General features: G+C 41.5%; 1 pseudogene; it reads left to right on the top strand.

Moving 5' to 3' along the window:
• Positions 1-2495: 2495 nt before the first annotated feature.
• On the top strand, positions 2496-26312 carry LOC148011279 (putative glycosyltransferase STELLO1; annotated as a pseudogene).

Here is a 26312-nt window from a genome sequence, read left to right as displayed (position 1 = left end):
ACACTCCCTCCCTCAAGCACTCACAAGCAAGCAAGCAAGAGAAGAGAAGGAGAGAAGAAGAAGAGTCCACTTTGCCACACACCAAAGAATGAGCTCTTCATTCACTTTTCAACTTTATATACAAAACCCTAAATCCCTTTTGGGTGATCATTCCCTTATTCCCTTTTTTATATAACCGGGCGTTGTGGCAAGATCATTCTTCCATTTTCTTATTTGTGCCTTCTATTTGCATTATTTCTTACCTATGCCCACCTACCTTTTACAATTTGCACAGAAGGGAGCCTAATGCTCTTTTACAACAGTTTTAGGGGCACCTTGTGTTTAAAAATGCACTTTTTCCTTTGACTTGATTTTAGAGGCCAGCCTTGTGCTTTTAGTCATTTTTCATCCTGCCTCTTCCACTGTGTCTGATTCCTTCCTAGGCTACCTCTTTTAGGTAACTCAACTTGTGCTTTCCACTTTTTCTGCTTTCTTCTTGTGTGTTGAAGTTAATAAACCTACACATGGGATGCTCTAAATCTTTATAACCTATTGGTTGCTCCATATGCATCTCTTCTTATTCACCATGCAAGAAGGCATTCTTAACATCCATTTGCTGCAAACTCCAACCTTTGGTTGCTAGCAAGGTAATCACGTATCTAACAATTTCCATCCTAGCAACTGGACTGTATGTCTCTTCATAATCTATGCCATATGTTTGGGCATAGCCTTTTGCAACCAGCCTAGCCTTATACCTGCTAACCAAACCATCTGCATTATGCTTAACTTTGTAAACCCACTTATAGCAGCCAATAGCTTTCTTGCCCTTAGGCAAGGGTAGCAAATCCCAAGTCTTATTGGCTTCTAATAATGCAACCATCTCCTCATCCATTGCTGCATTCCAATGACCATGACCAATATCATTCTCAAAACAAGTGCGCTCAACATCCTGAACTACCTTCACCACATATAAGCATAATGGTCAGCTATATAACTTTCAAAGCCAAATCTTTTAACAGGGTATTTGACCTTGCTAGACCTATGTACCATTGGATCACTTAGTGGAGCCTTTTACATTACTATGTGCTCTCTATACACCTGGTGTCCTAATTGAAGGAATACCAAGCTCATCATCCAAACTCTCTAAACCACTAGAATCTCCATCAAATTCCAAGTGACTAGTAGATGCATCATTACTATCCAACACCTTCTTCTTTCTTTTGTCTTTACCTGTAACACTTATAGATCCACTTGAAGATGTGGTGCTACTCCTTAGTCTCCCAAACCAAGGGCTAATTGTGGGTGTAGCACTAGAAGATGTTTCTAGTCCACTAAGGCTCCATGATTCTTGCTTTTCTTTCTACACATAGCTAACATGATCACTATCATTAGATCATAATCTAATATATCACTAGCAAGTGTATACCAACTACTCATGTCATAAAAAATAACAATAGTGCTCACTCTAAACTCATCTCTGACAGGGTTATAACAACGTACCCTTTTTGCTCTAAAGAGTATCTAGTAAAAATTCATTTTTTAGCCTTTGGATCAAGCTTCTTTTGCACCTAATCTAGCACATGAACATATGCAATATAGCCAAATACTTTCAAGTGTGATGCATCGGGCTTCTTGTCTATAAAGCATTCTTCGAGGGGTCATCCGATGAATTGTAGCTGTGGGAGTTTTTTTCATAATTTAGACAATAGTATGAATAACTTTAGACCAATAATGTTTTGGCATATTCTTTTCAACTATGAATGCTCGTGCAACTTCTACAATATGCCTATTTTTTCTTTCTACAACCCCATTTTGCTATGGGATATACCTGTAAGTAAATTGCCTCTTTATCCCATGAGACCTCAAGAAGCCACTAAACTCATTAGAGAGATACTCTTCCTCTCCATATAATCTCAAGCACTTAACTTTCAATCCCGTTTCTATTTCAACAACTGCTTTGAAAGATTTGAAGTGCTCAAATACATCACTCTTTTCCTTCATGAAATATACCCATAGCTTCCTTGAGCAGTTATCACTAAATGTGACAAAGTATTTGCTGCCACCAAGAGACACATTATGTGTAGGCCCCCAAACATTTGTATGCATAATATCAAGTATATTTTTGCTCACTTCACTATCATGCAAAAAGAGTTATCTTATGTGCTTACCAAACTGACATGCTTCACACACTTTATGAAATGCTGAAACTCTAAAAGAAGGCAACCCTGTAACCAATCCTTTGGACTGCATTAGTTTCATCCTTTGCACATTTGCACGTCCAATATGTTTATGCTATATTTCAATGTCTACAACCACTTCTTTTCCTTTAGCATACATAGCAGCATTCATTGCAGGAATTCCAACATCCAAAGTGAACATGCGACCAACTCTACTTCCTTTTATGACCAACCTGCACTTATCATTAAACTCTTCTACAAAACAACCTTTTGCATTGAATTGAACCTGCAACCCTTGCTCTACCATTTGGCCAATAGACATTAAATTCTTTGTGATCGATGGCGCATGTAATACATCTGTCAAACTCTTTGTTTGGACGTCATGAAAGGACAAATGAATCTTTCTAATGTGTGAAATTGGGTGGCATGAATCATCACTTGTCTGCACATAAACTAGATTTTGTAAGTCATGCATCTCTCCAAATTATTCAACATGACTAGTCATATGATAAGATGCACTTGGATCGACATATCATACATCATCATATGTCCCCTTTCTTGCAATTGCATTTATCATATGCTGCATAACAAACAAAAGCTTATTTTTGTCTTTATTCTATCATAAAGACGATGTATAGTTTCCTTGCTGCAATTTACCATTACGAATATCATCCTTCTTAGCATAACAATGGGATGCAATATGACTTGCTTTGCCACGATAATGGCAAATAATAGCAAGATTTACAAAACCTCTATTTTGTCATTTATCTCTTTCTCTAGAGCTCTCCTTGCCTCTAAATTTTTCTCAACCTCATGAAATCTACATTTCACCAAATTGCTGATGTAACCTATTTTGTTGGTTATCACCAACATGTCTATGATGGGCCATAAGAACCCTCCCCTAGAATTTTAAAAGAAAAAGATTTTTTTTTCATTAAGTTCAAATTTTTTTATTCCCCTCTCTCTCCCCCCGACAGCACGTCGGGGGGGGAGAGAAAGAGAGAGAGAGTGGGAGTGGTGGATGATGGGGGGGAGGCATGCAACCTCCAAGTGGAGGGGTGGCCATGCCACCTACCTCTTCCCCTCCCCTATATAAGGAGAGGCTTCTCTCCTCCCCTGGCAGAGAGAGAGGAGGCTACGCCCCTTCCATGCACGTCACTGCCCCCATCGTCAGCAGCAGCTCTGCAAGGCCTTGAGGCCGTCGACTGACAGTTTCCCTCCCTCCTTGCTCGGTGACGCTGCATACCCCTCCCCTGGGCCTTCATCCATAGTCGCCAGATGCTACCTAGGGCCCTTCGAATGGCGTTGTCCCCCTGCGTTTTTGCTACAACGGCAGCCGTGGGTTGACGTACTGTGCAGCCACCCAGGCGGACGACTCACCCCACCTTTTTCCCCCATCGTCCTACTGAAACGGGCCTTGGGCCCTCCGACCTTAGTCACCCCTCGTTGACTAAATGTTGCGGGACCCTCCCGGGCCCTCCAAACAAGCCGCCTCCCTCCCTAATTACCATCCAACTCGGCCAGTGAGAAGAGAAAGTAGGAGTGAGAGAGAGAAGAGGAGGAAGAGGGGGAGAAGGAGAAGGAGGAGTAGGAGAGAGAAGAGAAGGAGAAGGAGAAAAGGACGAGTAGGAGAGAGAAGAGAAGAAGAGGGAGAAAGAAGAAAAGAAGAAGAAGAAGTGGGAGAGGGAGAAGGAGAAGAGAAGAAGAAGAGGAGTGAGAGAGAGAAGAGAAGAAGAGGGAGAAAAGGAGAAGGGGAGAAGAGAAAGAAGGAGAGAGCGAAGGAGAAGGAATGGGGAAGAGAAGGGAAGAAGAGGGAGAGAAGGAGAAGGAGAGAAGAGAAAGAAGGAGAGAAGAGAAAGAAGGAGAAGGAGAGAAGAGAAAGAAGGAGGGAGAGAGATAAGAGGAGGAAGAGGGAGAGAGAAGGAGAATGTGAGAAGAAGGAGTGGGAGAGAGAAGGAAAGAAGTGGGAGAGAAGGAGTGAGGAGAGAAAAAGAAGGAGTGAGGGGAAAAAAGAAGAGGGAGAGAAGGAGAAGGAGAGAGGAAAAGAAGGAGTGGGAGAGGGAAGGAGAGAGAAGAAGAAGAGGTAGAGAGAGAGAGGAGAGAAGTAGTAGAAGAAGAAGAAGAGGAAGAAGAGTAGAAAGAGAAAAGAAGAGAAGAGGAAGAGAAAGAGAGGGAAGGAGCAGAAGGAGAAAAGAAGTGGGAGAAGGAGAAGAAGAGAGGGAGAGAGAGAAAGAGAGTAGGAGAATAAGTAGAGAAGAAGAGAGGGAGAGAGAGAGAGAGAGTAGGAGAATAAGTGAAAAGAAGAAGAAGAGAGAGAGGGAGAAAGAAGGAAGGAGAGGGAGTGAGAGTTGGTAACCGCATCAAGCCACACCCAAACCACTCCCTCGGCAAAGGACCCCATTCAACGGTCTTTCCTACCAAACCCAAACAACCCGAAACCTGTTAAGGTCCGGACTACCCAATCTTTGCGAGGCGAATGGCTCCCAAGAAGAAAGTCGCGGGAAGCGTAGGCACCTAAGCTACCGGTAATGTTGGAGAGGCAAGCGGAGCGACCAATGTTGCACATACAAATCAAGCCTAGGTTCTAAGCTTTAAGATTAATTAGGAATTATTTCTCGTGGAAGGGATGAAAGGATTTATGGCGTGCATGGAACAAGAACGAGTCTTGGGGTTTTGTTTACTCTAAGAACTAAGTTGCATGTGCAAAACGGAAGAGTTTAGAATTCACATGAAATGATAGCTTCTACACAAATAAAATGATAAGGTTATCGCCTTACTTCATAAAATGATAGCTTTTTAACCAGTTCAGTGCATGAATAGTCATTTAGAATTCACGTTTTGCAATCATGGTTTAAAAAAACACATGAAATGTTAATTTCTGTTCATGAGATACACTTACATCGTTAGACAAAACCCTAGATTTTCATAAATGCAAGTCACATGTGATCTGGTGCATTAGGTTGAGTACTTGTTGCCAGGAATAAAGAGAGATAAAAGTCATTTAGGAGGTACAAATATACTAAACACAGAATGTGCATGATGGTTAAGGTTGATTGGGAAATCCTACATAGAACCGCACTAAGACAATTGGAAGGATCGCATGCATCTAGACTGCATCTTTAAAGTCTCAACGAAGAATCATGTGTTGCCATGTGTGTTATCTGAGCTTGGTTGGAATTAGAGATTAAAAGACCCTTGGTTGGGTTGCGAATAAGGCATGTTCGTTCCCTTGACTGACCGGTGTGAGTTAGGGACTAATATACCCTAAGGTGAAACCCAAGGGAAAAGGGCAAGTATAATTCAACTTACCAAGACCATTTGCTTTCGTAATCTTGTTGAAATTATTGGGATCTCGCCAAGTCGCGAAAAGACCCAAGATCGGATGCTGGGAGCATCCGGGAAAAAAAGGAGTCACACCTTAGTCTCACAAACGACCTCTGAAATGTTCGTGCTTGTACTTAGGCACATTATTTGATCTCTTTGCTCAAGGAACTAATTCAAGGAAAACACTTAATGCTTTAGGTTAAAAGCCTAGAGGGAGAGGTAGGAACAGTTACATCCAACTGTCTGCCTGGCCCTATCCGAGGGAGTTGTTAGCCTTGCCGGGTATATGGACCTAAGCCGCTGTGAGAGGTCTCTTCGTGGGTGCTGCTTGGAGCGGGAGGACACTTGGCTGCAAGGGTATGGTCTTGCTGTAAATCCCTTCCCTCTGGATCCCGTACAAGAGGCCGACGTGACTCAAGATGGGATCTCGAGGCCCGTGTATTAGTCAACGGGCGGAACTTGGATCATCAATCCTGTAGATTGATGGGGTAGCCTTTGGGCGTGATATTGGATGTACTCCAAGATTTTATAAATAAAGAGCAGTTATTACAGAAAAAAGGAACTTGCTTGGCATTGTTTTTGTGACGGTGCCTAAGTTACGTGAAGGAACCCGTGATTAATTTGTTTAATTAAGGAAGCTAATTTTGCATGTCAAAACATAATGTATTAGGTAATTAGATAACTAAAGCAAACTGAGGAAAGTGCGGTGGATGTGACTTAGGTCATCCTACGGAAGGGTGGTCCCGGTTAGCTGGGAACTTTTCTCAAATGATGAGATAATAAGACAATGAAGACCTAGTATCAGTAGATGTAGAATTTCTGATTTATTCTATTTTAAGGGAAAGGAATGGGACTATGCCATATGGTAGAGAGGTTGACCTTCGCATCCCTCTTGTTTCCCATTCTCCATGAACCAAGTGCAGCTTGAATCCGCTTCGACTCTATTGTTCCTACGCAAAGTAGTACATCTGGAGCTCGACGCTAGCTCCTTCCTAGGGACTTTGTTGATAGGAAAGGAACCTTGACCTTAGGTCGCCCAAGTCGGAATGGTTGGACACTTCCGCTCCGGGCAGACTTGGGAAGACCTAGATCGCAAACCCTATGTCATTCCCTACGAGTGCCAGGTGGAGCCTTCTAGACACTCCTCTCGATGGGCTATTAAGGCGTGTCCCACAAGCGGACAAGTGGGCACGTTACAGTTGGTATCAGAGTGAACCAACGGGATCTAAGATTTACAAAGGAACTTAATGGAGGAAAGTAAAGGGAATAAGGGGACAACCAGGGGAACATGAGTGGAATAGAGCAGTGTTTTCTATTGAAAACATTTCCTTACTCACTTATGGATGCTGGGGTGCAGAGTCACGAAGCGTGGAATAAATTCTTGGTGTTCCAGGTTATGTTTATGACTGTGATGCATGCTTCAGATTATCCCAGAGGCTAGCCATGATCAATATTCTAGACCGCATCTATAATCCTTCACCCCTGAATGCGAAACGGAGTGGATGGGAGAATCAAGAATATACTACATAGCAGCCCACCAACTTGCGTACCTTCAAACCAACTTGAAGAGAATCAAGTGGATGGAGGATTTAAAGATTGTGAAGCTGTTTATCTTTGTCGAAGCTCACGCAAATGCAATTCTACATGCTAGCAGTCGGCAAGTCAAGCAGAATAAGTATGTGTATGAAGAAGTGACTCAAGTGATCCCTGCTGACAATCAAAGTGCTAGGGCACTATGAGAAGAACATGTATCAAAGGAAGGGATACCCCAAGCTTCCTATGAATTATCGATTCCTGAAAATCCATGACCCCACTCCATATTATTACTCAGTCCCTGTAGCCGATTGTAACACAATCCTATTTTCCCTAAACTGATATACTAATAAGCTTGTTCTACTTTCCCAAAATAAATGTACTCAAAGGGCTATGCCCTCATGAATGAACAAGACTTTTACTATTGTCTATCCTAATTGTAAACATAAAGAATCTTATTGTCCAGACGCAATCCCAAGTTCAGGTTCCAAGTCCGACCCCTACACCAAGTGCAGTTGTGATTCAAGAGAAGAAGTTCCTTCTCAAACAAATTAATCCACCTGAGTTCGATGGCACACCTACCTACCACACACAGAAGATGAACAAATTCTATGAATTGAAGCAGCTTGGACTATCCCTTGATGCATATTATTCAAAGTTCATCTCTCTCTTAAAGTATGCACTACCAATGGATATGACACAACATGTGTCAAAGTTTTTTGTTGGGTTAAATCCATCCATAAACACCCGCTTGGAATCAATGTGCCCAACGGACCTACAAGACGCACTCATTCAAGCTGCACCAATAATATAGGAGGTGCAAACCAAGTCTAGGAACAACAGGACTTGGCTTTACAGGGATCAGAACAAGGGAATGTATAGGGCTCAGACTAAGAGAGCGCAGGGTCAGAATCAGGGACAAAGGAAGAAAGCTAGGACCAATACTGTCAACAACTTTGTTCCTACACGAGGTAACGACCGCAATCTAGATTTGCTTCGATTGCAACGAGCCCAGACACTTCAAGAGGCAGTGTCCCAAGCTTAGCAAAGGACATCGCCAAGGGCCATTCCAAGGAGCCGCCCATGGCCAAGGAGCCACCGTCATGGCCAGAGGGAGAACCTCCAGTGTTTTCACTAAGGAGCTGGGTGATGAAGAAGATCCATCCATGGATGCTAACATTGAGAGGGCAACGGTTCACACCGCTCTTCACAAGAAGGGTCCGAATTACCATTTCTCGGTGATCCAAACTCCATCGGATTATGAAGGTAAAAGCTTCAAAATCCTAATCGATTGTGGCAGTACACATTCCTTCATCTCACTGATCTATGCAAAAAGGCTAGGTATAACCACAATAGATGCACCTACTTTACTTGTGGAATTGGCCAATGGTCGTGAGGTCTCTTATATTAGGCAAACTGCTAAGGTGAAATTCCTACTGGGTGGAAAGCCGACTTCGGTGAGATTCAGGGTAATGAACCTACGTTTCCACGAATGTTTGCTCGAAATGGATTGGCTAATATCCAATGATGTCCACATCCACTGTGGAAAGGGCCAAGTCTCCTTCTGAAATTCTGAAGGGGAACTAGTTACAACTCAAGGAGAGGTTGGTAAGCCAAAAATACAGCTGGCAAAAGCAACACGGATTATAAAAGGAGTTAGAAAGGGCCTTCCTGTCTATTTGATTAAACTGAATAAGCTAGATCAGAATCAAGAATCTAGGGAAGGACCTTCATGGTTAAAGGAATATGCAGACGTATTTCCTGAAGAGCTAACAAAACTTCCTCCTCAAAGGAAAGTCGACCACAAAATCAAGCTGGCACCAGGAGCTGCACCAGTCGCGCAAAGAGGCCGTATAGGATATCCATCCCAGAAGCTATTGAACTGAAAGAGCAACTCAAGCAACTATTAGACCAAGGCTGTATCCATCCTAGTAGTTCACCGTGGGGAGCTCCAGTGCTGTTCTAAAAGAAGAAAGATGGAACGCTTTGGCTATGCATTGACTACAGAGGGTTGAATCAATCAACCATAAAAAATAAATACCCCATTCCAAGAATAGATGAATTACTTGACCGTCTTCAAGGTGCAAAGATCTTCTCTAAGATAGATCTCACATCTGGGTATTATCAGATAAGGATCAAGGAAGAAGATATCTCGAAGACTGAATTTAGCTCAAGATATGGACACTTTGAGTTCCTAGTGATGTCATTCGGGCTAACAAATGCTCCTGCTACCTTCAACAGGTTAATGCAGGATATCTTTAGGCCCTATCTTGATGACTTCGTACTCGTCTTCTTTGACGATACCCTAGTCTACTCTAAACAGGAGAAAGATCATGAATCCCAGCTTTGCATTGTTCTTGAAACAATGAGAGCACACAAGCTTTATGCCAAGAAGAAGAAGTGTGCATTTTTCAAGCAATAGATTGAATATCTGGGATTCATTGTATCAGCGGAAGGAATTTCAGTAGATCCAGCCAAGGTCAGAGATGTTCTGGAATGGCCAACACCAACTTTTGTCAAAGAAATACATAGCTTTCTTGGATTGACAGGATGGTACACATGATCTTCATCAAAGATTATGCTTTGATTACAGCGCCTCTGACTGATCTACTAAGAAGCAAGTAGCAATTGTATGGTCACCTACTACTGAACATACCAACTTTGATAAACTAAAGAAAAGATTAGTATCAGCACCCATCCTAAAACTTCCCGACCTTAGTAAGGAGTTTGAGGTGGTAACTGATGCTAGCGCACTTGCCTTAGGATGTGTGCTTATGCAAGAAGGTCACCCCATAGCATATTCCTCAAGGAAATTGAAGAGCCATGAAAGGAATTATGCTACCCATGATTTGGAGCTGTTGGTTGTCATCTATGCTCTCAAACTTTGGAGACATTACCTGCTAGGTAATAAATTTTCCTTAGTGACGGACCACAAGAGTCTTAAATGGATTTTCACCCAGAATGAGCTCAACATGAGGCAATGCTGATGGATTGAAGTGCTGGAAGAATATGACTTTGAAATCAAATACAGGCCTAGAAAAGAGAATGTAGTTTTCGATGCACTCAGTCACAAGGCATTTCTAAACTCTCTTATTTTGCAAGATCCATCAATAGCAAGGTCACTAGCCACAAAGGTATCAATGCCAAACAACCCAATTCTTAAGCTAGCTAGAGAAGAGGCATGTCATGACCCAATCTATCAGAAGTTGCTAAGGGAGATCCCCATCAAGGATCAAGACCCGAAGCTAAAGACAAAGTATCAAGTATTCTCTGTCTCAGTAGTGGACTTGTCTACTTTAGGACAAGATTATGTATCCCTGCAAGCCAATCTCTCAAGCAGAAGATACTTTGGGAAGCCCATGACTCCCCTTTCTCAAGACATCCTGGCTATGCTAAGACCCTTAATGCGGTCATGAAGAGCTATTATTGGGATAGGCTCAAAGGTAATGTTCTCAAATATGTCATGGAATGTTTGTCTTGTCAATGCATTAAGGCGGAATGTGTCAAAATGCCTGGGAAATTGCAACCACTTGACATTCCCCAAATGAAATGGGAATTCATTAGTATGGACTTTGTTGTTGGCCTACCCCAAGTTCAAGAAGGATACAACTCTATTATGGTTGTAGTAGATATGCTCATCAAGGTTGCACATCTCATCCCTATCAAGACAAACTATAAAGCCTCAGACATTGCAAGATTATTCATCAAGGAAATATTAAAATTGCATGGGTTACCTAGAAGAATCATTAGTGATCGTGACTCTCTCTTCACATCACACTTCTGGAGGGCTATCTTCGAGGCCATTGTGACTCAACTCTATTTTAGTACAGCTTACCATCCCCAAACTGATGGTCAAATGGAATGAGTCAACCAAGTCATTGAAGATATGCTTAGGGCATACTGCTATCGCGAACCCAAAAAGTGGATTCAATATTTGCCACTGGTTGAGTTTTCCTACAATGCTTCTTACCAACAAAGTATTCAGATGACCCCTTTTCAAGCATTGTATGGGCATGATTTTCATACTCCTTTGAGCTTCTCGAATCCAACCTTGAGGGTAGAAGGTTCAAAGTAGATGCTGGTAGACATGGATGACCAAATCAAATCAATAAGACAAGACATCCAAGCCGCCAAGGATAGACAGAAGGCTTATACGGACTTGAAACAACAAGACAAATCCTTTGTTGAAGGTGATATGGTCTTCATCTGCGTACGCCCTAAAAAGAGTTCACTGTCCTTGGGAGAGTACAAGAAGCTAAGTCCAAGGTGTAGGGAAGAAGAGGGAGAGAAGGAGAAGGAGAGAAGAGAAAGAAGGTGGGAGAGAGAGAAGGGAAGAAGAGGGAGAGAAGGGAAGAAGAGGGAGAGAAGGAGAAGGAGAGAAGAGAAAGGAGGGAGAGAGATAAGAGGAGGAAGAGGGAGAGAGAAGGAGAAGGTGAGAAGAAGGAGTAGGAGAGAGAAGGGAAGAAGTGGGAGAGAAGGAGTGAGGAGAGAAATGTTAGATATGATCAATGCCCCACCCTCATTAGGTGCTACCAATGATCCATGGTGTTCAAAGTTGTAAGGCCCCCATTATGAGGAGAAGCCAAATGTGAGCCCGGACATTGGTTGAGTCCTGAATTGTATATCAGATGAGATCTATGTGACCGGATGGCAAAAAGGTGGCTGTTGTGGGTCTAATCTTTGGGTTAGATGGAGTGGTTAAGCTGGTAGCAACTCGAGGCGCATTTGCATCGAGTTGGTCCGATGGTAAAGGGAATATTCCCTGGCCGACTAGTGGAGGCTCATATGGTAGGTCCGACCTAACGACCTTCGCAGCCATCACTCACTCATCTTTCACTCAGTCGGAGTTGTTGTTCCAGCTAGCCTTAAGCTCTTCACCTATCTTCTGTCTAGATCGCCATCTAAGCTTCACACAGTGGAAGCGCACGGGTGGATAGAGCCATCTTTGTATCAGTTGTTTGAAGTTAAAGAATTTACTGATTCTCCTCTTATCTGTTGTGTACTCTCTATCTCTTTCTCAGATTCTGTTCGCTGCGCCGTGTAATATTTTACAAGAAAAAGAAGTAGTGAGGGGAAAAAAGAAGAGGGAGGGAAGGAGAAGGAGAAGGAGAGAGGAAAAGAAGGAGTGGGAGAGGGAAGGAGAGAGGTAGAAGAAGAAGAAGAAGAGGTAGAGGGAGAGAGGAGAGAAGTAGTAGAAGAATAAGAAGAAGAAGAGTAGAAGGAGAAAAGAAGAGAAGAGGAAGAGAAAGAGAGGGAAGGAACAGAAGGAGAAATGAAGTGGGAGAAGGAGAAGAAGAGAGGGAGAGAGAGAAAAAGAGTAGGAGAATAAGTGGAGAAGGAGGGAGAGAGAGAGAGAGAGAGTAGGAGAATAAGTGAAAAGAAGAAGAAGAGAGAGAGGGAGAAAGAAGGAAGGAGAGGGAGTGAGAGTTGGTAACTGCATCAAGCCACACCCAAACCACTCCCTCGGCAAAGGACCCCATTCAACGGTCTTTCCTACCAAACCCAAACAACCCGAAACCTGTTAAGGTCCGGACTACCCAATCTCTGCGAGGCGAATGGCTCCCAAGAAGAAAGTCGCAGGAAGCGTAGGCACCTAAGCTACCGGTAATGTTGGAGAGGCAAGCGGAGCGACCAACGTTGCACATACAAATCAAGCCTAGGTTCTAAGCTTTAAGATTAATTAGGAATTATTTCTCGTGGAAGGGATGAAAGGATTTATGGCGTGCATGGAACAAGAACGAGTCTTGGGGTTTTGTTTACTCTAAGAACTAAGTTGCATGTGCAAAACGGAAGAGTTTAGAATTCACATGAAATGATAGCTTCTACACAAATAAAATGATAAGGTTATCGCCTTACTTCATAAAATGATAGCTTTTAACCAGTTCAGTGCATGAATAGTCATTTAGAATTCACGTTTTGCAATCATGGTTTAAAAAAACACATGAAATGTTAATTTCTGTTCATGAGATACACTTGCATCGTTAGAAAAAACCCTAGACTTTCATAGATGCAAGTCACATGTGATCCGGTGCATTAGGTTGAGTACTTGTTGCCAGGAATAAAGAGAGATAAAAGTCATTTAGGAGGTACAACTCTATTAAACTCAGAATGTGCATGATGGTTAAGGTTGATTGGGAAATCCTACATAAAACTGTGCTAAGACAATTGGAAGGATCGCATGCATCTAGACTGCATCTTTAAAGTCTCAACGAAGAATCATGTGTTGCCATGTGTGTTATCTGAGCTTTGTTGGAATTAGAGATTAAAAGACCCTTGGTTGGGTTGCGAATAAGGCATGTCCATTGCCTTGACTGACCGGTGTGAGTTAGGGACTAGTATACCCTAAGGTAAAACCCAAGGGAAAAGGGCAAGTATAAGTTAACTTACCAAGACCATTTGCTTTCATAATCTTGTTGAAATTATTGGGATCTTGCCAAGTCACGAAAAGACCCAATATCGGATGATGGGAGCATCTGAGAAAAAAAGGAGTCACACCTTAACAGTCGGTTGCATAAACGACCTCCGAAATGTTCGTGCTTGTACTTAGGTACATTATTTGATCTCTTTGCTCAAGGAACTAATTCAAGGAAAATACTTAATGTTTCAGGTTAAAAGCCTGGAGGGAGAGGCAAGAACAGTTACATCCGACTCTCTGCCTGGCCCTATCCAAGGGGGTTGTTAGCCACGCCAGTTATATGGACCTAACCCGCTGTGAGAGATCTCTCCGTGGGTGTTGCTTGGAGCGGGAGGATGCTTGGATACCAGGGGAGGCTCTGGCTGTAAATCCCTTACCTCCGGATCCCGTACAAGAGGCCGACGTGACTCAAGATGGGATTGTTGAGATATCAAGCTCCACTCCTGATATGCCAGGGTGACCGTTGTGCATTTATGTCACTGACTCATCAGTTGCAGATGCGGTTGATACACCGCCCATGAATAATAGCTAGATGATAGCTATCCTTATCTACTCTAGTTCGTGGCTCAGTTAGTATGCCACCTTAGTTAGTTGAGTTTGGTTTGAGACCCATATATAGGGTTCTTCTATTTCTATGTACTTGAGTTCTTTTGGCTTCCACAACTAAGAAGAGGAAAACTGTTTTCAGCCTCCACCTCTGTGTGTATTCCCCCATTGTGCAAGCAAGAAAGCTACAAGTGAGACTCCTTCCTTCTCTCCCAAAATCTTGACATGGTATTAGAGCCTTGTTCGTGGTAAGGAGCTCAAGAAAGCAAACCAAGTTCGCGGTGTTCTGGTAAGAGGACCAGTGTTGCTTTCATTTTTCTGTTTTGGGAGCAAGTCTCTGCAGGTAGCACAGCTAGAAAGCGCAAGAGTGTATTATCTCAGATTGAGACGCCCTTCGCGGTGTAGCAAGAGGGTAGTATATTCCGCGGGAGCGGGCTTTAGCCCATAGTTGCTTTGTTTTTTTAAATTGAGGCCATTTCGGGGCCTGTTTTGGAGGCGGAAGTTTTCTGCATGCACTTAGGAAAAGACCCTGTTTTATGCTGTGCGACCACTGTCCTACAGGTCGGTGAAAAGTTACTGTAGAAATTGCATCTTATGCCTGTGCGCAGAGACATTGGGAGTTACAGAATCATCCTTGTTGCCTGTTGATGCAAAATTGTCACTAGGAAGTTACTGTGTGGTTAAATACCACTTTCGTCAGTTTTGCAGATTTGCCCTTGTGAGGCTAAAGCTGTGTTCTTTGCAGTGACAGAATTTTTTGCAGTGTTCTGTAATGGCATCTGATTCTCTTTCACAGATTGTCACTGAAAAGCTTGACAAGAACAACTTCCAAGCATGGAAGTTTAGAATGACGAATTTCCTTATGGGAAAAGGATATTGGGAATTCGTTGTAGGAAATGAAGAAGAACCAGTTCTTCCTGATGTTCCCAATCACAGCAAATGCATGCATTTAAAGCATGGCATGAGAGAGCCATGAAAGTTATGTACTGGGTGTCTATCAGCATTTCAGACTCTATGATTGTGCATATTCAAGATGCAAGTACGCCAAAGGAGGCATGGGATACTTTGTCAAAAATGTATAGCACAAATACGCAAGCCAGGAAAATGCAGCTCAAACAAGAGTTGCACAATGTGCAAAGAGAAAGTATGAGCATCAATGACTACCACATGAAGGCTTGCATGTAAATGCTTTTTAGGAGGCCATAAAGATGCATGAAGTCCTACTACCGGTAGTAGCATTAGGAGACATCATGAGGAAGGGATTGTAGGACATACGAGTGGGAGTTAGTGTGCTTAGCCATGTAGTCCTACAAGCATGGGGTAACCCATCGGTGGAGACCACAAGGTTTAACATCACATTGGCTAATGGCATGAAAGTTAGGCCATTTAGAGTGCTGAAGGACTAGCCCTTGAAAATAGCAAGTGTCCAATTCTTAGTAAACTTCATAGTTATGAGAAGGGAGTAGACTATGACATTCTGCTAGGCCAACCTTGGATGCAGAACGCATGAGTAATCAAAGACTGGGGTAACAGTCTTATATTCCTAGGTAACAGGTTGGATGCAGTAAGAGTTGAGATGGACACTTGGAAGACCACACTATAGATGATTTTAGTGGCTATATGTCACCCAATGGCTATACTTTTAATTTTTCATATTTTTCTTCAAAACTCGAGTAGGTTGAGTTATAACTCCAAATTTTTTTATTTGCCAACATTTCTAAGGTATATCAAGATTTTGAAGTCTCTTTTGCCATTCATGCAAAAAAAATATTGAAAGAAATATATTAAATTTGCCACAATATTTATAAGTTATGGGATATATATAGAAACATTCACCACGTGTACATATCCTGTACATATGTACTCATACACATAGTACATACATAGACACATATCACATACTACTTATCCTTGCTCCTTGTTTACATACTCATACACATGACTCATACACACCCCTTCGCACACACACATTACCCAGCATTACATCTACTCTTGTATTCATACATACATATACACAATTCTTAGAACCAAAAGGTTTGAGGTACTTATGGTCCCAGGGAGTCCACCTTATAGAAAATGTAAGATACCACGTGAGCTCAAAAGAAAGGGTATATTTATTATGTTGACTTATATTTTTCTAAAGACAGAAGGGATGTATAAATGTGCTTAATGTAAATTCACGTTATGGGTGTTTTTATTTGAAAAATATCAGAGGCACAATGGGGGGGAAATAGAGGGAGGGGGGGAAATGTGCATGAGATGTGTCTATTTGAGAGCCCCAAATAAAAGTCATGTCTCCTTTACCACCACTTTCTCTCTTGGTATAAAAAGTGTTGGTTTGTTTTCAAATCACTAGCCTGTTTGGTTGGGATCTCCCTACTTCATAAAGAGCCTATGCCTCTTTCAACATCCACTGTTAGCTATTAGTTTGTACCTTTCTCATTCAAACCAAAAGAATCTGGTCTATAAGAAAAAAACTAGTGCTTTCTCTTTGTAATCTCCTCAATGGAAACCCTCAAATAGCATTGTACCTTCCCTCCATAAAAACACAAAATAAAAAGCTGTGCCTACAAAATTGTATCATACAGTTTTGTTGAAATAGACCTCACTTTTACCAATGGGTAGATGCTTTCTCTTCTAATCACCTTATCATCATCTACATGCTAAGACCACTTGCTTTAACCTATGAGGATACACCCTCCTCCATGATCTCTATAAGGATCAAATTGAAGATTGAGACCCAATATCCTCCTCATAGCTAGACTTGGGAGGGCTACTATTGCATATCAAGCCCCCCTCAAGTCTTTGGGTCCTTGCTTTATCTTTTGATCTTATGCAGATGTTGAAAATCAAAAGTATGCTTGAGATATGAACTTCAAGCTCAACCATATTTTTTAGAAGAATACAATATTTGAAAAGAAAAGAAAAGCATTCATCAGACACTCTTATGTTAGGCCACCAAATATGGATGCAATGAAAACATTTAGCTAGCTTGGTCATGCGTGTCATGAATGGTACACAAGACTCATTGATTGAATTTTATCTTAAAGGACTCCTCTCACCCCCAATGAAAAAAGAGAATAATCTTCACTCTATCATGTGTTCTGAACTCTTTGAATGAATTAGATTAAAAGACGACTTGAATTTTGTGGAGATTGCTTATTTTGCAAAGGGAAGAGAGGGACAGTGTGCCCATGTGTAATTTTTTGAAAATGTGTTATTTCATGAAAGTGGAGTTAGAGTTAGAGTTAGAGTTAGAGTTAGAGTTAGAGAGAGAGAGAGAGAGAGAGAGAGAGAGAGAGAGAGAGAGAGAGAGAGAGAGAGAGAGAGAGAGAGAGAGGAGAGAGAGAGAGAGAGAGCGTGAATATATGGCAAGCATGGCATAGAGAGAGGGTCAGCACAATCCTAGTAGGTCTACCTTCCCTAGAGCTAGCATGGTAGAAAGGATCTGAGGTATTGTCATCATCATCATCCATCAGATCATCATTCTTACTAGAAATATTTCTTTAAGTCTTAGTAGAGAGTTGGTCTTGCAATCCATAGCTCCCCTTTGCATTCAATAAAATCTTAGGAAGGCAAAGGTGGAGTCATTATGTATGTAATACTTCAAAGATCCTTGCAGTTGTGGGAGTTGAGACAATTGTAACAACAAGGTACTTTGCTGCAATATATCTAATTACAACATATTCAACCTTTACATCTGATTATGATGTATTCAACCTCTTCAAAACGCATACAATAAGCCTCAAAGCTAGGCTACAACAAAGAGGTAAGTCCTTTCTCGCTACATCTCGATATTGATTTACATTTATCATTTCTTGGATAGTAAAGGTAGGTGTAATTGGTTTTATTAGAGCATGAGTTGAGGTTGTGTGTGAGAGGTAGTCACAAATGTATGTGGTTTGAAGCTCTTAAAGGAGTAAGAGTTAAAACCATGAGTGAAGCACAACTGTACTCTCCTAGAATGTGACATGTTGGAACACTAATAGATTCTTGCATCTTATATATACTTATCAGGAGAAAGGGAAAGTTAGGATGCACTTTGTAGGAAACATGGTTTATTGATATACTACATGCAATTGATCAATCATTCTTGCAATGCTTTGCATGGCATAGTTGCCATAAAGATTCATCATGAAGGGTAGCAAGATTAAATAGAGAATATGTAAGCCAATGGGCTGATGACTGACCCTTCATATCAAGGTGAGGATTATCCTAGCTATCATGGGTTTTGACCACTCTCCAATCGATGTAGTCTTAAAAATCACCTCCATTTCAACTCAAGGTATCCTTCCTAAAGAAACATAAATTCATTGAGTAAACCAAACAAGCTTTGGCTTAGGCTGGTTGAAGGCAAGTTGAACGTGCTCTTAGATTAGAAGGCTCCATGTTTTTATTAGATTGCACTTTCAAAGGAAGATGACAGAGATCAAATTATAATTAGAAGAAAACATATGGTTGGTGTTTTTAGATGTAAAGAGTTTATTTTGTATGATATTGTTCTTAATCATAAAGATGCTATTCTCATGTGACTCCTAGTAGAACATATTGAAGATTTTCTTATAGCTCAAGAGATGAATAAGATTGAAGTTTTGAAAATCCAATTAAAGGGAAGATGGTTGATAGAGGGAGGTACCCCCATCCCTCTCTTTTTTTCAATACTCTTAAGATCAAGTATAGAAAAGAGATGACAATCATGATGAAAGAGGAGAATGGATGCTCTCGTTTTGATGGCCTCCACATGTTTTCTAGGCCTCTGCTGATACTCTCCACAACTTTCTTAATCATAAGGGAAAGTGGTTGTTAAAATAAAGAAGAGGGTGGATTTTAAGAGGAATGACAAAACAATCATCTTGAAGTCAAAACACAACTAGAATAACTTATACCCACAAACTCTTAGAGAAGAAAAAGTAGGCTCTTAGATGTCTAGCAAGCTACCCCTCTACTAGACTGAATGTGTTTATTTGGAAGATATTGGCTAGAAAGCTACTAATGAAATATGCACTTGCCAATTTTAGAAAGTTTCAGTACTATATGCATTTATTTGTTTTAGGGAGACATAAAACTATCCTACACTTGTTTTGGCAATGCCCAATGGCAAAGTCATTGTAGAATAAACCAAAAAATCGGGTCTCCCAAAGCGGGTCTTAATGCTTCTACTAGCATGTTTCTATCACTTTTTCAAGGACAAAGGTGCCTTGGATGGAAAAACCCTCAAGCTATGGAACATTGTAAGAGCTGTGATTTGAAGCACACATGGTTTTGTAGAAACATGATTCCTATGTAGAAAGATAGAGACCCATAGGTGCAACTTTTGTTTAGATCATGTATATTTCAAAACCTTAGCCTTATTGAAAACCTTAAGCAGTGCCCCATGCATCCCCCCAACTACTGCAGTGAACTGTATACCAAGATAATAATGCAAATGGCTAAGATTTGTAAAATCAAATGAATGTTGTGATTTGACCTTCAAGGCCATAATACACATCTCGTTGAGCCCAATCAATAGCATATTGTCCACCTAAATAATGATAATCAATAGAACATTTGCATTTATGTGGACAAAGAGTGTGCTCTTAATGTGAGTGAGTAAAACCAAGAGCAGTCAAATGAGTGTGCATCTTGCCATAGGTGCTTGTTTCAAACCATATGAGACCTTATGCAAACAACACCTTGCTCTTAGTATTTGAGATATCATTCGAGCTACTCTCCAAAGCTAGGGTGATGGTTTTGGGGTAAAACCATTAGATATTTCTTGATGATGTAAATATCCAAAAAAGGCACTCAAAGGAATTGCAATTTTCAAATGCAAAGCTCATTGCATTTCCATTCCTTCACACAAGAGAAAATTTAAGCAAAAATTTCATAAAACTTGAGATTGCACAAGATCGTGTGCATCTCTATTGGTGTGTGTCCATGTGGGGCATCATGAGCCAGCACTGTGCCCCCTGCATCTAATCCTCCCTCACAATGCTCATCCAGTAGGAGCAAACCAAGCCCCGACATTCATCCACTGCCCACAAGCAGGTTGCAGACCCGCCCCACAACAAAGATGAGGACAATAAGAATGCTTCCGCAGTGAAGATTGACTTCAAAGCTGCTTACCTTAGATCTCAGGTTCTTTGAAAGGACCCTGGTCGCCTAAGCTAGAAGCAACCTACCCAATATTATCATCCTTGGTCTCGTACTTCTCAGTGTCCTCATCCTCATTGTCATTTGCAACTGCGGTGACTCCTTGGCCTTTCTTTGTGTACACAGCCCAAAGAGTGCCGAGAAGAATCCATATCCTGAAGTAGACTTCAAGAAAGTGCACAGAGTGGCAGATACTAGGAAATTCCATGTTGTCAAGGCAAACAAATGGATCGTGGTAATAGTCTCTGACTCTTTCACGGAGCAAGTTCAGGCTATTGTGAAAATGTAGGGATGGCAAGTTGTTGCCGTTGGAGATAGAGACACATCAAGTGATTAGGAAGTGAGAGGAGCCATTTTCTTGTCATTTGAGTAGTGAGTAGCTCTTGGTTATAGGATCCTTGCCCACCTTCCGTATGTTTCAAATGTGAGGAAGAGTGTTGGATATTTATTTGCAATCTAGCATGGTGCAAATGTGATCTATGATACAGATGATAATGCATTCATAATAGGGGGGATTTGAGCAACCACTTTGACTTGGAGCTATCTAATAATAGGAGCAATAATTTATTGCAGTATTTTTCATTTCATAATAGAAAAATTGTCAACCCTTACATTCACTTTGGCTAGAGATCTGTGTGGCATAGGGGCTTCCCTCTAGAATTTCTAAGGAACATGAATGCAAGTTTTGTTATGGACATGTGCCAAGTGGAAAACAGTCTATTCTCAGCAAGGATTATCCAATGGGTTCCCTGACGTTGACATTGTTTTTTTATAAGACTTGAAAATCAAAATCCGAGATGTTTGATATTAAGTTTGATGCACATGCCCTTCTGTAACGTGTCCGTTTGTATCATCTAGAACACATCTTAGCAGTCCATCAGAAAGGATGTCTAGAAAACTCCACCCGGCACTCCCAAGGAATGTTACAGGTTTTGTGATCTAGGTCTTCCCGCATCTGCCACGTAGCGGAAGTATCCTGGCCGTTTCCCACTTAGGAACGACCGAAATTAGGGTTTTCCTATTTGGTCATTAGCTAACAGCAAATGGCGTCAGACTCGAGCGAACTACTTTACGCAAAAATGCCAGGTCCGAAGCGGATTCACGCTGCACTTGGTTCAAGGAGAATGGGAAACGAGAGGGATGCAAAGCTCAACCTCTCTACCATAAGGCATAGTCCCATTCCGTTCCCCTAAAACAGCGTAAATCGGGTAAGACGTAACTTTAGGTCATCGTTCTCGTTATTTGTTTTGATGATGATGATCATTCCGCTGTTCTTCGAGATTTTTGAGAAAAGTTCCCGGCTAACCGGGACCACCCAACCGGACCCATGGCCCATCCTCCGCACTTTCCTCGGTTTGTTTTAGTTATGTAATTATCTAACACATTAATTTGACATATAATAATCAGCTTCTTTAATTAACCCTGTTAAGCACTGGTTCATTCACGTAATCTTATCACGTGACATAGAAAAACAATATCAAGTAAGTTCTTTCTTTACATTTCATCATTTTATCTTTGAAATACCAGGAGTTCCACCCATAGGCTTATCCATAATCCGCCCGAAGGCTATCCAGTAATCTCCAGGGATCACTATTCTAAGCTTCCGCCCATCAACTAGTATGCGGGCCCCGAGATCCAATCCTGAGTCACATTAGCCTCTTGTGCAGGACCCCGAAGGCGAGGGATTTACGGCCAGAGCCCCCCCTGGCACCCAAGCATCCTCCTGCTCCAAGTAGAACTCAACGGAGAGACCTCTCGCGGCGGGTTCAATCCACGTTCCCGGCGTGGTCAACAACCCCCTTTGTTAGGGTTAGGCCTCTCCCTTCAGGCCTTTAACCTGAAGTATAGGTACTCATTTAATTTGTAATTCATAATTCAAACAGAGCTCTAAAATCTCTAGCAAGCACAAACATTTCCGTTAATCAACCGAGTTATTTGGCAAACTGCTAAGGAAGTGTTCTTTCCTTTTTGAGTGTATCAGCACTCGTTCCCAAGGTGTCTTGTAAAGTGGAAAGACCCTTTTACATTCCGGTGTTAGGCATACCCAACTTGGTTAACCCTAAAGTGCTTTAGATATGCTAGTTTCCGGTTTACAGCTTTCCTTATTTAGAAGGATATCCAAAAATATGTCTTTTTGCAAGATAACTTGCATAAGGATCTGCCGTCCTTGATGAGGGTTTTTCCCCTTTCTCCTTGTGAATCAATCACAAGACTAAATGATTTCATACATGTTGCGCAAGTCCTGCGATGGAATAATCTGTTTAGATTCTTTAAGCCGTCGTATGTCAGGCCTAGGGTTTCTTCTTTTAAGAACCTTAGGGACAAACCCTAGTTTCTTATCTTTATGAATTTATTGTCCCTACGGTAAGGAAAGTAGTCAAGTGTTTAGGGTATGAATGTTTCTATGTTTAGATTGGTTCAGTTATCTTTTGGAAGGTAATATTAATCGTCTTGTCACGGTTTTACTATCCTTGTGACAATTTACTTTCCCAATCAATACAGTTTAATTTGGCATATAGTCTAATGCCAAGGTGATACAAAGAGCGACAATACTCCTTGGGACAAAAAGGCCTAGCTGTGGAATTGGTGTATACACACTTTATTAGTCCCCAAGTCCTCAAATAGCAAGGGAAAAGTATTAATAGAGTGTCATCCAGCAATTCCCCATTACATTTTCTTTCCAAATGAGTTCGTATATCTAATTTTTATACTTGTTAATTCCTAACATTTAACTTCCGTTTCCTTTAAAGATGAACTCATGCCAAATAACAACAATTGCCTTGCTAAGATGTGCAACTAGCAAAGATAACTCCCTAGTAATTTGAGCATCGAAAGAAACCTTTCATGAATTTAGCCATTTACCATGATTCCTTGCGAAAGGAATAAGACTAATGGTGCAAGATATAGTTTCTACACCTTAAGATTTAACTAACATATATTACTATAGTAAATGGATAATCTTGCTCGTAATTTATAATGCTTGATGCAATTTGAAGAAAGCTAAGTTCTATACATTGTCATTCCTAAGCTAAACTCCTTCGTTACAAATAACTCGAACAAATATATCCTATCCTTAACATTTTTCCTTTGCCTGATTGACTTAAAACCGAATTAAAGCCAAGAGAAAAAAACCTGGTTTTGGGGTGAGATATCCACATGGATATCGGGGGATGACCCTCCTGCAGCTACACCTTGGACTTTCTTTGGCGGCATCGTAGTTCGAATGTGAGATAGCCTTTTCCTCTTTCTTCTGGAATTCCACCGTCTTCTCCTTCCTTCCCTTTCTTTTGTCTTTTTCCCACTCTTCCTCCTTCACTTCTTCTTTTCACTCCCTCTACTTTCCCTCCCTTTCTTTTATCTCATGGCTATTTTCCCCTTACGGGATACCATCCGAGGCCATGATGGTGGTTTGGATTTTTAGGTTCGGGGGGGAAAATAATAATGGGGATATGGGGGATTAGGAAAAAAAAGCTTAGGGAGTTGTGGGAAAATGAGAGTTATGAGGGGGGGGGGGGGGGGTTGAAGAAGGGTTAAAAGGATTATAAGGGGGTGAAAAAGGTCTTAGGGGATTTAAAATTGGGGGTAGGTTCCCAAAGTCTAAGTGGGGCTTAAGGGGAAAAGGGAATTTAAAAATCCTAGGGGGGGTTTAAAACCGGGGGGGGAAACAAAGGGGGTTTAGGGAGGATTAAACCCGGGGGGGGGGGGGGGGGGGGGGGGGTAAAAAAGGAAGCTTAGGGGGGATTAAACCCAGGGGGGGAGGGGAAACAAAGGGGGTTTAGGGAGGATTAAACCCGGGGGAAACAAAGGGGGTTTATAATGGAAACCGGGGTTAAAGGACTTTTAAGGGAATATCAATGAGAAAGGGGCTTAAAGATCCCTCCTTAGAAGCTTCCAAGAAGCTTCTTGGAAGCTTCTGAATGTACGTGGAGTGTGAAGGACAACGAATCCCTGACGGCTCTTCGTGGACTGGTTGGCGATGGCAGCGGCAGCCTCAGGATGTAGGCGGCAGTAGCCTTCCGTCCTCCTCCCGCAGCTCGGTGTTATGGCGGCACTCTCCTCTTCGCAATCACGACAGGGTTGTCTCCTTCGGCCTCTATTTCTCATGGCTCAGCCTCCTCTTCTCCAGCAGCCCCCCCCCCCCGTTTAAATAGTGGAGGGGAGGGGGATCTTCCCTCCCTGCGTGTCATCACGCATGGTCCCCCTCCCTCCATAAGGCTCCACCAAGGAGCTTAATAGCTCCTTCTATTCCCCTCCCCCTCCAGCTCGTCAGTCGGCTGGAGGGATAAGGGGGGATTTTTTTTTTTCCATTTCTCCCATTTTTTTAGATTTAGTTGAGACAGGTTCACGCGTTTAGTAAAACGGAATGTTACACCTTCCTCTTGAACTTCCCCAAGATACCATGGCTCCCATTAATCATCTCAATACATTGTTCCATTCTCAGGCTTTCTGGGTGCTCATGCTTCCTCTATCAGTAAACCCTTGAGTTTTAGACATAATGAGGGGATATTGGGTGCAAAGACTCTTTTGGGAGATTGGGGGTTATGTGACACTATATCCACCATCGATTGACTGGCAAGATACCTTGAAGCCACATTTCTTTGAAGATGAGAAGGAATTACATGATAGTGTTGACATGCTGGCTGAATTTTTGGTGTCTTAGAGATCAAAGAAGGAAACCTTGTTTAAACAAGTTGATGATCTAAGCTATTCTATGGCTCAAGCAGGTTTTTGGATAGCTCAAGATGTGGATTATATTGTGGCTTGGCTTCAGGATCTTTTCAGTGGGGTGTACCCAACCAAGAATGTTCACTCTAGAAATCGACAGGGGGAAAGCTCTAATAGATCAATCAATATGTTGGGAGTTCATGCCTTTGGCACTCCCCTCCACACACCTTGGTGTGGTTGAAGCTTCAACAATAGGTTTTGAAGTTGGAAATTTTCTCAAATGGAGAAAGTTTTATGGGGATGTTGTCTTAATCATGTTCTGTGATTGGCCAGTTAATAAAATAGCAGTTGGATGGAGAATGCTTTATGGCAGATTTTTCAATACTGTGGTTATACTTTTCAAACAAAGTGATCTAGCTTTTGGATTTGAAGTGGTTGAAGAATGGCAAGCATACAAGTGAGTGAAAGAAATACTCTTTTACCTCAATGTGGATATACATGCTGAAAGTTATCAGGACATTCAAATAGCTTGTGTTTGTAGTTCATATCATTTGTTTGTGAAGGTCTAATCCATAAACAAAATCTTGCCTTGATGTCTTGGGAGGATTTTTAGTTCACAGGTTTATGAATGACATAATTATTGAGAAATGCAGCTATTTTCCTAGGGGGTGCCTTCTCTTTGGGCTTCTTTAGTCCATCTTGTATTGGTAGATTTTTTCACAACTAAAGCTTTGAAAGTGGTAGGTTCTATTATGTTGCAATGTTAATGCTTTTAAAGCATACTAGGATGCCTTCAAAGACATGCTATGCATCAGCAAACTGAAAGCAACTAAAAATAAAAATAGGAGTGGATGTCTAAAACGGGCCAGTTTTTTTACACTAGCTTCATTATACGAATTGCCAAAGAGTGGAGTGATAGAAACTTGCTTTGATGATGTTGAATCATTAGGACAATTAGAGGAGAACGACTTTATTACCACACAGAGTTGTTGACCCATGAGCCATGCAAGCATGCTTGGATGATGTTATTAGATGAGGAAGAAAACCCATTAGCCATACTCTTGCCATTATGACATCGTGCCAATACATCTTCAAGTCTTGTGGAAATGATGAGACTTGGAGACAAAAGTGCTTCAAGCACTATTGAGTAGGCCCTTTTTTGTACTTTTACCTCTGTTGCGATTGCCAAATTTTGTAGAACCAATTATTAGCATTCAACTCTTTGGCCACCAAGGGATTAATATCAATCAAAATACATGATCTATATATCCGAAACATTCCCTCTAGATATTGTTCTTAGAAAACCAATATCAAGTAGCTAGCTGGATGGATGATTCTACTTTTTAATGCACATTTGAGTTTTGTTTATTAGCCATCACTTTTTCTTTTGCAAATGACTTTATTAGATCTTTGAGCATTATCCAAAAGCAGAGGGGTTCCTGTTTATTTAATATCATGTTATTTTGAAATATTGGAACTTACTGCAAGCCAATAAAACTAAATTTTGGAATATATAGAAGGTCAGTTTGTCAACCTTCTAG

This window comes from Lygodium microphyllum, chromosome 28 (assembly GCF_053477565.2).
Source record: "Lygodium microphyllum isolate KBCC chromosome 28, Lygodium_microphyllum_v1.1.10, whole genome shotgun sequence".
NCBI classification, from domain to species: domain Eukaryota; kingdom Viridiplantae; phylum Streptophyta; class Polypodiopsida; order Schizaeales; family Lygodiaceae; genus Lygodium; species Lygodium microphyllum.
The sequence above is the reverse complement of the archived record's forward strand: the minus strand, read 5'-3'. Positions and strand labels throughout refer to the sequence as shown.